This window comes from Seriola dumerili, unplaced genomic scaffold (genome assembly GCF_002260705.1).
Source record: "Seriola dumerili isolate Sdu_G_001 unplaced genomic scaffold, Sdu_1.0 BDQW01000003.1, whole genome shotgun sequence".
NCBI classification, from domain to species: Eukaryota; Metazoa; Chordata; class Actinopteri; order Carangiformes; family Carangidae; genus Seriola; species Seriola dumerili.
This window is the reverse complement of record NW_019174258.1, coordinates 7,860,544-7,874,023: the sequence shown is the minus strand read 5'-3', so window position 1 is coordinate 7,874,023 and position 13,480 is coordinate 7,860,544.

Below are 13,480 nucleotides of genomic sequence, written 5' to 3'. Positions count from 1 at the left end.
CGCCCTGGGCCAGAGGACAGCACAGGGTGGGCCGCATTCAGAATCATCTGGAGTTGATTGATAGCCTGTGGCTTAATGGCTACGTCCGTCACTTTCACTGCTTTGCCTTCCATCAGTAACATACTCAAGTGTCAACCCAGATTCAGATAGTGTATCTCAGAAGCTGTGAGGATTCAAGCCTTTTGCCTTGCTGATGGTTCAGATGCTGTATTACAGATAACTGAGCTGATATTGTGAATCTGGCATTGCCATTTTCTGTTCGCTGCACACAAAAAGGAGTCAAATTCCACTGATCAATAACACCAACAGATTATGCAGTTATGATGAAGAACTAGTTTGACTTAACTACTAAACGCTGTATTGTCATTGTTTCTTGAACGCGTTAAGCATCTTAGTAGTAGGTAGATAGTTTTTGGTTAGCTCCTGTTTCCAGTCCTTGTGCTAAGCTAAGCTAACCAGCTGCTAGCTGCAGCTAACTACATATATACTATAAAGACAGAAGCTAGTTCTGAATTATTAAGTTTCAAACCTAAACTTTAAATGTAGGTACTTGATCGGTTCGACTGATCAGTTTGACAACAGCCTGTTATACAATATAAAAAGGAGCTTAAAATCCTAAACCACCAATATCATATCCATCCAACAATGATTAGCATTTGTTAACATCTTAAACTCTCAGAGTATTTCTATTATGTAAAATGATATACTCATTATATATGTTATCTTGCAATCACAAGTTTTCTCACATCCTCAGGGGTGCTTGCAATAAAAAGGAAAACTACAGTATACAGTCTCATTAGTTTATAACTAACTGCAAGAGCCTGCAGTTATCTCTTTTTTCAGATTCATTTAATTAATGCAATCAGTTGCTGCCAACTCCTCTGGTCAGGCTCCCAAAGATACTTTAAACAGTGCAGCAGCACACTAACAACGCCAGATGCTTTTACGGACAGCAGGTGCTTCCTGATATCAATAGACACCCAACACTTTTATAGTGGTCTGTGTGAGCCTTGTTAGAGTAAATTGAGAACACAGGCACAGAGCTGCAGTAATGACGACTGGCTTTGAAAGACACGGCAGAATCAGTGGATGAACAACCAGTCCCTCTGTGACTCCGAATGGCCTGAATGTTGGAGCAGAGCATCTGGAGAGCAATAAGACAGGTGTCATCCCCACAGACATTGTTACTGTAGAGCCACACTGCTCACACTTGTTTGTTTTTGTAGCAGCACAATGAATCTTTTCTCCACATAACAGACAGTCATTTTTTCAAATTCAGGCCTAAGGTCATGACATTTTCTTGACGTATAAAAGGCCATATAAAGTTTGAATTAGATGAAAAAACATGAAATTGACAGTATAAAAAAACTGGTTGCAAAGTGTGGAGGAAAATAGACAATCAGGATAGTGAATGAAGAAGGTATAATGAATTCTGATTCTCTGTTGGTGGTGAATGGCAATGTGGGGAATATTATAATTTTCATGGGGAGAGCACTGTGAATGGCTACTGAATAAAATATGTTGTGTGGAGCCCTGTGTTTGTTTTTCAACTATTTCAGGGCAAGTTTTGCTGGATAGACTCAGAGGGGTTTTTGGAGGATGCCGGTCTTCCTGCTTGAACCAAATTAAATTTGCATAGAGCTATGTGGACCATCGGGAGGTTTGTGGTGGTTGTGGGGTCATGTGGAATTTTATTACAGGGACAGAATCAAAAATAAATCTGCACATTGTCACTTACCTTCATCAGGTTAAATTCAAGACTGTTCTGAAAAAAACAAGCCAATAGTACATCTGTGCCAGCAGCTTTTTACGACCCGTAGTTACGTTTTATTGTCAGGCGACCTCTAGTGGTCATAGTAATTATGACAGGAGCAAAGCAGGAAGTTAGGTAACGTACAATAGCTGTGTCTCAGTTTGTGTACTTCCATTATCACCCTTGCTATTTTGAGTCTATAAGTACGTTCATATTGACAATTACTGCAACATGCAGTGCACTGTAATAACCTGGATGGCAGGATACTCAAAAAAAATTGAGTGTGGAACGCTGGACACTTCTCACCCTAAACTGTCACCATCTTGGCTATGTAGCAGAAGGGGAGGGACCACCAACGTATTTTCAAACTAGTGAAAACAGCGACTGAGGTAGAAGGACACCTCTTTAGTGCCAATGGCTGCGCAATTATCATGTTGCATGGGCAGGGCACACACAGGAAAGTAAAATGTTCATTTTCAAGTGAGTAAAGCAGCCAGCAGATATTTTAGCGGGCCACCATAGTGGTCACCTGTCTATCTATCTGTCAATCTCTGTCTGTCTAATTGCCACCCTGTCCTTGGAAGGGAATGTCTCAATGAGCATCACCAGACAGTGACAGATTTACTTTCAAAGACTTGAAAATGAATTGGGTGCTGAGATGGGGCACTGAATTGAAAATAATAAAATCTTTTGAACCAACACACATACACACATAGATCCAAATGATAAAAGTTAAAGTGGGATGACTGAAGAGATGAAAAAAGTGATAGAGCTCATCACTTTAATCTTTTCTCTGCTGGAGAAAATGGAAAATAAAGTTGACAATCACTTTAATCACATTTTTTTTTTTTAAATGTTGCATAATATGTTTCTTAGATCTGTGTTTGTGAAATCATGAGTGGGAAACACTCATGATTTTTTGTATTATGAGATACAGAATATTTAGAGCTTTTAGAGACTTAGTGCTTTTATCCAACAGCAGCAATGCTTTACAAAAATCATCACCTGGTCCAGGGAAAACATCCCGCTTCATATATCCATATTTCCAGGCCAAAGAGAAGACTACACAATTTATTCAATACAGTGCTTGCACTTTGGAACTTTTATTTAATTTTGAGCAACCCAAACATTTCAGGAGAGCACAGCTGCTCACAGCACCACTGAGACACTGACCTTCACAGACACTCTCTCATGTCTCCATTAAAAGATTCACTTCAAAAATATTCAGTTTGCCTCTCAGGCTGCAGCAATGTCACAATCAAGAGCCACAATGCATACATTACACTAAAAGGCCGACTTTGAAATCCAATTCTCCCTGGCTCAAAGTATATGTAAATATTAATGATCCACGGATCTGCATGTTTCTCCATATTCTGCTGCTTTCATGGCTCTTTTTTATTCAGATCAGATCATTCTTTCGGTTTTCAATCACCCAAGACGAGGTGCTCACCAATGACTGCATACAAACACCATTTCTTTCAAAAGTTCTACAACATTGTGTTTGCAGTGAGAATATTGCCAAAACTGAAAAAAAAAAAAAAAGCCAGATAAAGACGCAAACAGCTGTGAACATCTCTGCTTTTTTTTCACTGTTTGGCCCCAAAAAGATCACATAATACCTTCTTTGTTGATTGCTTCAGTCTTTTCGCCTTGAATGTTGCCTCCTTGTCCTCCCTGTGCTGAAAGATAGCCAGAGGTTCAGTTCAGCGTGACGATATGCTTCCCTGCGCAGACTTATACTTCAGACCAAGCTAAATGGATTTCCATTAGAGGGGCTATGACTCATTCCAGATGCTTACTCAATACTGTGTGGGCACTGTAGCAGAAAGTTTCCTCCAGACAGAACAAAAAAGGACAACAACACCAAACACTCTTGTATGTGTGTCCAGGGAGAGCTGTGCCTCGTACCTTTTGCATACCTCACGCACCAATTATCACAGCAGAGACGTTTGTCAGACTAAAGCATGGGTGCTGTTTTACAAAGCACAACGCCATGCACATGAAAAAGCAAGGGAGAAAACAAGATAGATTGCTAACTAGCTCCTGAGCTACCGCAGAGAGTAAGCAATAAAGAATAGACACAATCTTAATGGAAATTAGTTCTGTTAAAATGTATATTTGACCCATCAGCTTGCTAAGCTGAAACTACCCATAGCATCAGCATCTGTTTGTGTGTGTGTGTGTGTGTGTGTGTGTGTGTGTGTGGGGGAGAACCCAGGGCAGTGAGTGCATGTTATGTTCCTCTACTGCCATGTATATATCTCTTCAGCACCATGTCTGGACTCAGGCTAGACCTGCATTGCACGATCAATAGGAAAAGCAATGATCTTAGTGAAATGGACCATCCATCTTACTGTGATTCTCTTATGCAGCCCCCCGACTGCAGAGAAGAGATGGAACTGAATTATTGTCTGAGCATCGATTTAAAACTGTCTGAAGAGGCCACACTCTCTTCTCTCGTTAGGAGTTCTGTGGGTTCTTAATGAACCGAGCTAATTTGCCCAAGGTAAATAGGTGCAAAAACCTTTTGTGATGCCTTTTCAATAAGAGCAGGAACACATCTTTCAAAACATGCAATTTTGTCTGCAAGCCATAAGATGCGGTGGAAGGATGAACCTCTTAATCAATAAAAAATTCTTCAGCTCTGTTGAGGTCAGTTTATATATATGGGACCTTAAGAACCTCCTCCCCGGATTGTTGGGGCTCCTCCACTTCTTACAACTGTCTACAGGCAACAAGCACCTACTGTGAAATATGGTTGAGAAGTGTAAAAAAAAAAACTGTACTGCAACCTGAGGTGGATGTGGTCACTTAAGCAGAACGTCTTTGCTATTTTGATTTCTGTATTTGAAGAAAACTGGCAAGACTTACTAAGTAGGTCCAACATCACATTTCCATGATTCGTGAGTGTTCAGGGTTGTGCGGACTGATTAATGCAAAGTCCACTTTGTTCATTATTGTTTCATTATGTTAAGTTAAGAAGGATAATCTTTTGTTTGTTCTTTGTTGCTATAGATACCGCCACAGCAATTATTATCATGCACAGGCTTACAGGTCTATACAGTACAATACGTCTTTAATGGTATTCTTGCAGTGTGAGTACGTCTGCAGGGCAGAGAGCAAGGCCACGTTCCTTAAGACAAATATCATCTTGAAACTATCATCTTACATTTCTGGAGTGTTTTTGTAAACCATTTTAACCAAGGATGATCATACTTCAACAAGTACTGGCAAACCACTTGAAGAGGACTAAGAGCCCTTTTTAAACAGCGCTCTCACTCATTGCAAGGGCAACGTGGATGTGTCTTCAGTAAATACTATTGTTCCTTTGTACAGCGGTGAACACAATATCTGAAATATACCCCCCCTTCGTACACTATCCAGTCACTAAAAGTTAATCCACACCTTCCAGCCAATCAGAATTTCTACTGACCATTGTAATATCTTACACTGCTAGAGGCTAAATTGGACAAATACTGAGGCAGCCATGCTGTGGCTGCATTGGAAGTAAGAAGATGTGATATATACATATATATATATATAGCAACAGCAGCAGCAATAGCAGCAGCAGCATTGTTTAGGTCAGAACACGATTGTAATAATCTTTACAAAAGCTACATAGAATCAAGAATAAGAAGCTCACAGATTAATTACCTTTGTAGTTTTTATGTGTCAATGTCAATGCATTTTAACCATGGCTATAACTTGTTGACCCTTACAGTGCACCTGCCCTTAATTAAGCACTAATTAAGAGTTCAGACCAGACTGAGCAACATGTTAAATGTTTGTCCTGCGATTGGTGTTAATATAATTTGACTGTCAGTACTTTGAGCAGACAGTCAATTTTTCACAGCAGACATTTTGACACGTGACAGGAAAAGCTCAGGTGTAATTAATAACATTAATTGTGTCTTTATGCTATTTAGATGGCCTCGTTACAAGGTTTTAGACGGAGCCATTGTTCATGTTATCAATTACACCTGTGCGTTTCCTGCTAAAGTCAAAAGGTCTGCTGTGAAAAAGGCCTACCAACATCGATAGTCACTAGTCAATAGTTTTGTCTTTAGTAGAACTGAGTTACCATAAACAGCAATAAACTGTCCTACAAGGACACTGGGCAACACAAATATAAAGAATGCTGTCTGCTACAGGAGCCTGCAGACCCAGGCCACTTCCCTCAAACTAAAAGTAACAAGCAATTTTCAATTCACTTATATTTATTCTTAAATTATGTTTTCACATTATAGACCATTTGCAGTGAATTCACAGTCGCGCTGTCCAAGATTTTAACAACAATTTAAAAATGTATAGCTGCTCAGAAACTTTTGATTGGCAGTGTGTTTTTACCTCTTCGGCCAGTCAATATTTCTCCTTTCTGCCCCGCCAGTGTGTGTCCACGCCTGGACCAGTGTGTCTGCCCGTGACTGATGGTGGCCCCCCTCCGAAGCACATAGCACATCTTCTGGACAATGATTTCCCTCGATGGCTCCATCAGGTGAAGATGCTGGAGGAAATGGGGAGCAGAGAAAGAGAGGGGGTGGGGGGGTGGAGGGGTTTAAAGGAGGGCCGGGGGATGGATGGGGGTGGAGAATGGGGCGGTTGTGAGGGAAGGATGAAGGGGATGATGGACCTCCTGGGATCAGGCTAAAATGCTCCCCTCTTCCTAATCTCCTGCTCTATTTTGAGAAGCAGCAGGAGGGATGTCGGAGACGTAAGGACGCTGGTGACAGATGAGCAGACATGAGGGCACTCACAGACCTGATGAATGGGATCTCTGCATTGGCTAAATGGCTGCACCACCGTGGAAGAGACGGGGTGCACAGAAAAGACAAAGGACACTCCATTACTGGGGAGGACGATTGAATTAACAGGATGGGCTTTTTGCCATGAATTAAGATTTGAATTGCTACTGGCGCAAAAGTGCAGTAGATCTTCAGGAGTAATGCTGGTGTTAATTATGAGCATCAACACAGAAACAGATTTATTTTATCAAGATATGAGTAAAATGAGAGCTTCACAGATATTTCTTTTTTGTTTGATTGAAAGACTTGACTTCTGGACCCTGATTTACAGTAATTCAATACATGTCTGTTTTTACACCTCTTCTGGGACATACTGTATATAAAGTTATAATAGCTGGTCAGTCAGTTTCCTGTAACCTGAAAGCAGATTGTTTCCTCCACACTGAGCTGAAATTCCTGTTGAGAATGGATCATTGTCTGGCTGTGTGAGAGCCAAAAGGTAAGAGCTCCTATAAGAGAGATAAGGCTGTAGAGCCTCAGCAGTGATAAGTATCTTATCAGCCTGTCGTCTGCCTCCTGAACTCTCAGAGGATACCTGTTGTATTACAGAATGTTAGACAACCAGTGCTGCCTGCAGATAAAGGACTCTTGTTTTTCTACCTTTGCACAGCACACATTTAAGAGAAAAGGTCCCTTTGACAGCATATCAATGAACTCATGCATCATTTCTCTCAGACAGGAAGTGCGTCATAGTAAAAGTTAATGCAGTGTCGTTCGTTATTGTTCTGTTACATCACCATTTTTAGTCTTTTTCTGTTTTTCTACAGCCTATGATATCATGTTGTCTGCGACTGATATTGCACATCACAGCGACAGAGACATAGATTATGTTGTGTTTTCTGTGCCCAAGTACACGGAGGCTCTTGTGGCTGTTTGCTCGAGCGTGACATATAGTATGCTGGCATTACATTGCTTCTCCGACAAACCCCGTAGAGCCATTTCATTTTCACATACATATGAATTATACCACCCTAAGTAGACATCCTCTGGAGCCTTCGGGCTAGATAGGAGATGGAGCTGGACTGATTTCACACAGCCAAGCCTCATCAATCTACCGCTTCATTCAGTTCACAAAGGGGGTCCTCTTTCACTGGGGAGAGCTGTCGATAGACCCACTGCTACCCGGATGGGAGCAATTCCATTAAGAGGGCCCCACCACCTTGGGCCTCAAAAAAGGGGGCTTATCAGAGGCTGGCAGTGAGGGGAGTGTTGCAGCCATCCATCGTCAACTGCGAGACGAGGGAATGAATGCTGCCGACAGTCTCTCCACCTTCTCTCCTTTCTCCTATGTTGTCCTCAATCAGCATATTCTAAACATCACTGCCATCCTCTCCAGCTGGAACCTCTGCTCCTCCTCCCAAACACAGCTGTCAGGCTGAAGCATGGCGGTTGTGGACATAAATTGATGGCTTTCTGACACCTAAAATAGATTAAACCTCAGAAGATGTGGCCACTTGGGGGCAGCGTAATGAATTTGACATATGAATCTGACACATCACCTTTTATTATCATTTGGAGTCATGAGTCAACTGATGAATGTAAGTCCAGTATTCAATCTCTTTTAGCTCTTGTTTTTGGTCTCTACCAATTCCTGAGAGAAACATCAGTCTCTTTTAGCTGCTAAATGCTGCACTATTTTCACCAAAATACCCAATAACCAAGTTAACTGTATCTGGCTGTGTCCAAAATCACCCCCTTGCTTTTTTTTTTTTTTCATTCCATTGTGAAATATTTGAGGGAATTTTATAAATAGGTAAATTTACATACAAAACGGTAGACAGTAAATGTAGCTCATTGTAAAGTAAATAGGGAAGGATTTTAGACACAGACTCAATCTGCTGTTTGGTGCTAAGTGTTCCGTTTTCATACTGTCAAATTGTTTTCACATTGCCATCATTATGAAAGTATTGATTATAACACTAGAATATGTTTTTTTCAGAAATCACAGATGACCCAGAACAACGTGGTCACACATTTGCTTTCACATGGAGGAAAATAACACATCACATCACATAATGTCATGTCAGATTTGATATTTATTAACAGCAACATGCATTTCCATCAACCTGAAATCAAATTTGCATGCCGGACATTATAAATATGCATTCACCCACACACTCACGTATATAGTTGTGATGAATGAACAATTACCTCGCACTGTCATGTCGTATCTCAGGGTAAGACTGCATGTAAGGTATAGATATACACCATTTTTGTCTTAATGTGTTATTTTCACAGCTTGACATCTCACTCTCACCCTGGCATGCATGACTGGAAACCTCGAGCAGACCTTCAGAGAGCAGCAGAGCAGCAGTCATGCACATGAGTAATGGCACGTGTGCTTTGTCACGTCCTTGAATCAATTTTCAGGTCCCCAACATGACACTTTTCAAATCACTGGGCTGCACCACTGCCATACCATTCATGCTATGGCAGCAAAGCCAAATGAATAAACTGCAGAAGGATTTTCTTCTGTTATAGTGGTATAAAGTGCCCTGTAAAAATTTATGGGAAAAATATATTTACTCATTAATTCTAGTCTTGGCTCAGATATACCAATGATATTATTTGTTGAGTTGCACCTTTGACAGAGTTTAATTCGTTCTTTGTGTCTGAATAATGTGATAGTAGCCTAAATGCCAGTGAGAAACAGTGCACAGCATTTTTCTCCTTAGCTAATGTCCCAAAGAACACCTACAAGTTTTCCTGGTTAAGTGAATCATGGGAAAATGTGTTATTTGCAACTGCCACCCAAAGTTATGAAAAATGTTGAGATATAATAGCAGCGATATCTCCAGCTGTATCATTTGGCACTGCAGGTGGTGCCCTTAAGAAAGTTTCATGCATCATAATCATAATGCCTCAGCAGATTTTTGGCATATACTGCTTTCCTTAATGTGCAACATCATCCACAACTTCAAGCTGCATTAGCTATTAGTCGTAGTCTTTTTTCTTTCCAATGCATTACAGGAAATGGCAGGAATAAATGAGAGTCATATGTTTGCAGAAGCAAGTGTTAAAACATCAGGTTTTAGAGCACTAACATCCCTAACCAGCAAGAGTTTCCATAACAACTGAGGTCACCAATGCCAATGAGAAGCTCCTGACAGCAGGAAACAGCAGACTGGAAAGGTTATGGGCGAAACAATTGCATGCATATTTAGATATTGCTACCAGGCAGCCAAGATTAATTACACAATATGGTATGGGCATTGCTTTCAGTCTATACTATTACTGTGAAACTCAGTTCAGTTCACAAACATATTCCCCTCAACCCCCCCCCCCACCTGCCGTATATAAATAGCACAGTCCTGCTGTGATTGATGTGCATGAGATCCATCCTGCTGAACGGAGTAAAGTCAGGATGTTTGACAAATGTGGTATAAATCCTGGTGATATTTAATATATCCTGTATTTGATCTGATCCGTTCCCAGAGATTTGTATAATTAGGTGAGTGCTGGCAGGGATATAGCAGGGATAAGCACTTCATCTATCAGGTAAAGACTTGCAGGGTCACCGGTGGTTGGCAGTCTTGACTACAGGAGCTCATGGGTGGACATGAAACTGTCCCAGCTACCATCAAAGCACTGTCATACAGTACCTTGCGGGATTAGGATTAGGGTGAATGTTTGGCCTAAAATCAAACCAGAGGGGCACTGGCTTAAACACCCCTTGAGTTAGAGTCACTAGATAGCAAAGCAGACCCTCTGAATATAAAGAAAACCAGTGGACCAGTGTAGGTACCCCCAGCCAAACCACTGTAACCAATAGTAAAACAAGTTGTTTGAACCTGGAGGAAATGTAAAATCTTTGGGGTGAAATGATTCTCAGTCTCAACACATCAAACATTCCAGACTTCTGTTGAGATGCTAATGAGCAGCAGCAATCCTATCACATATCTTTTCATCATGTAGTCTACAGTCCATAGCGGAAACCACCAGAGAGCTACTATAACCACCTAATATAAAGTTAAGATCCATTAAGAGCTAAATGTCTACCTAAGAAGCCATTAAAAGAGTTTCTTCTCTGCGAAACAATTCTCTGGCTTTGAAGACTGATTAATGTAATGTGCAGGTCTGCAGTCTTTCAGAGGTCTCCCCCACTTTCTACAGACTTTGGTGACTGTTAGATGAACCAGAGACTTGTGTGAACCGTGTCCTCCTTCTGTCACCGTGGCCTCTCTATTAGTCACAGAGAGGGAAGGAAAGGAGGAGAGCCACTCTAATTATCCGCCACTCCCCGCAAGTTATGTTAATGGTTGCTTCCGGCTTAAGTAGGCTATCTATATGCAAAGTCTCTTCTGATGAATTTCTTCATTATTTATTGTTAATGTATTACTGTATCGCTGTGATGAGGAGAGAAGGCTGTTGGTTCGACACCGCATTGACTTGTGTGAGTGTGATATAGAGAGCTGGAAGAATGAACTACGAGGCAGAGCTTTGGTTTGTGATACACAGCCAGCATTGTGGAGTCCGTGTTTATGTCACTTTATCAGCTTACAGTTGCAGTTTTTAGAATCAATATTTGTCAGGGATCTATTTGGAATATACACTTAGCTTGACAGTTTTGTGCTTGACTGATATTTTTTGTTTTACTACTTGACTACCTTCACACAGTTTTTGTGGACTGGCCATTTCCGACACTCAAGTAACTATGATTTGTCACTCAGGTGACAAACTATGCTTACTTTTACTATAACAGTGATTTAAAATGTACCTGGATATGTGGAACTTCAAATCACTGAAACCACTGGTAACTACTGTTTGTTTGTATTTACTCTTAAGATAATTGTAATTTTGTGTAATTATAGCATACCCAGTGCGATTTAAAAAAGTTATTTTATCAATAATGCAGTGCAATATTCTATTGCAGATACATCTGGGAATGTATGTAGAAATACATTCTATAAAGCAAAATATCAAATTCACAATACATAATGTAAAATATATCAAAACATTACATTAGGGATGATAAAGAGATTGGTGTCTAATTTGAAAACAGGTTAACCGCGGAAATCTCTGTGCAGTTGTATTTGATCGGGATGATTTAACTCCTCGTGGCTCGCTGTGCTCTGCATGTTGATTTCGACTCATTTGCCAGTTTCCATCCAAGCTGAGGGATCACAAATTGGCTGCATTGATTCTCACAAAGAATTGAGTAAGTGTCTTGCCTTGAAAGGTATTTCTTTAACCACAGTATTCACTTAAATGTACTTTTTAGACATAACTAGGCCTACTACATGACCTAATACAGAACTACTTGTACGGATCAGTTACAAACTCTTTGACCTACTTTGAAACAACAACATTAGTACTTTTAGTAACTTTATATTCGAAGTCAACACCTCAGTCCTCTGATTCATAAGAACCCATCCACATCTTTAATGTGGATGAAGCATCAGTCCTCCAGTACTCCTCAACACTCATCATGTCTTTCACCTTGAGGTTGCCCTCTCAGCTCCATCCATTTCCCCTGAAACAGGAGCTGGATTGTGGTGAGCTGAGCACCACTAAGCCTCTGCTCTCAGGAACACTGACCTCAATCAAAGGGAGAACTTGATCCACTGGCTGTGCACTCTGTAGTCCACCAGGAGCTGCTTAGGTCATCTGTGGACGGACACGTGTGGCTCAATGTGTGTGTGTGTGTGTGTGTGTGTGTGTTTCTGAGTGACCAAGTGAGAGCAACACAAACACATCAAATCCCAGAATAAAAAGGCTGTGTTTCCATATATTCACATTATTCTACAACCTTGTAATTTCATAAAAGTATTTTTTATGAATTTCAGGATCGCCTGCTGTGCATTGGTGACTTTCCATTATGGATTTTGAATTGGTTTCATGTGCCTCGAGGTCATTGAATCCATTCACCGAATGGAACAGCATGTCATCCTACCAGTCAAGTGAAATGATGAAGACTGCTGACACTGGAGTTACAGTAAAAGGTTTTTCCACCAGAGCGACGATATGCAGGAAGGTGGTGATTGGTGACACACTTATCTCGTTCCAGGTTCGATTACACTCGTAATGTTTCCTCTCTCCATTAAGTGTATTTGATTTCCCACTGAGCTGGTAGCTGGCAGGGGAGAGATATGACAGCAGCGCCAGGGCCAAGAGGGCAGCTCTTGCAAGCATCACTTCCACTGATGTGCCTGGGAGCAGACAAAAAGTGGCAATGCTTATACAATTAGAGTGGAGACTTTGTCGGACCTCATTTTTGAAAGAGGTTTGAGCCACAGCCTTCAGAGGGTATTATTAATTCACTGCCCTGGCCCACTCTGTGGAGATAGAAGGATTATACAGCGGTGGATGACAAAATGATGCGCCTTCGCCCTGATTACAAGAATGAATTTTCCCATCAGTGACAAGGGAATTATATTGAAAGTTGAGGTCAAAGGGGTTAACATTCATGTGGTAAAGGGATACTTGAGATATTTTTTTTTCACATAAGGAAGCCAGAGTTACTTATTTGTAGTGATAGCAATGCATGGACATCAGCTGCGGATTCAGGTGCTGTGGACAGAGAGACAGCACCAAAGCCAGTATTGAAGAGGGTGTTCGGAGTCAAGGTTATAATGCCACAATTTCAAAATACTAAAATAGGCTTACGAGTAAAAGTTCAAAGTTCTGTCAAAGTAAAAGTAGAAATATATTATCAGCTAAATGTTCCTAAGTTATCAAAATATAAGTAATCATGAAGTGCAAAAATCTCCATCTTATTAATCTTATCATCTATCTTTTTTGTCCAGCCCTAAAAGTCAAATCTTCTCAAAACAAGTGAAAACATCTGCCAGTGTGGTGAGATCATTTGAATGCTAATGCTATTCCTCACCCATTTCAAATCAATTGATTTAAAACATTTTGTAGAATCAAATATGGAGTTGGTTGAGATGGGGCTAATTGTTACATCTTTATGTACTGTTGTATT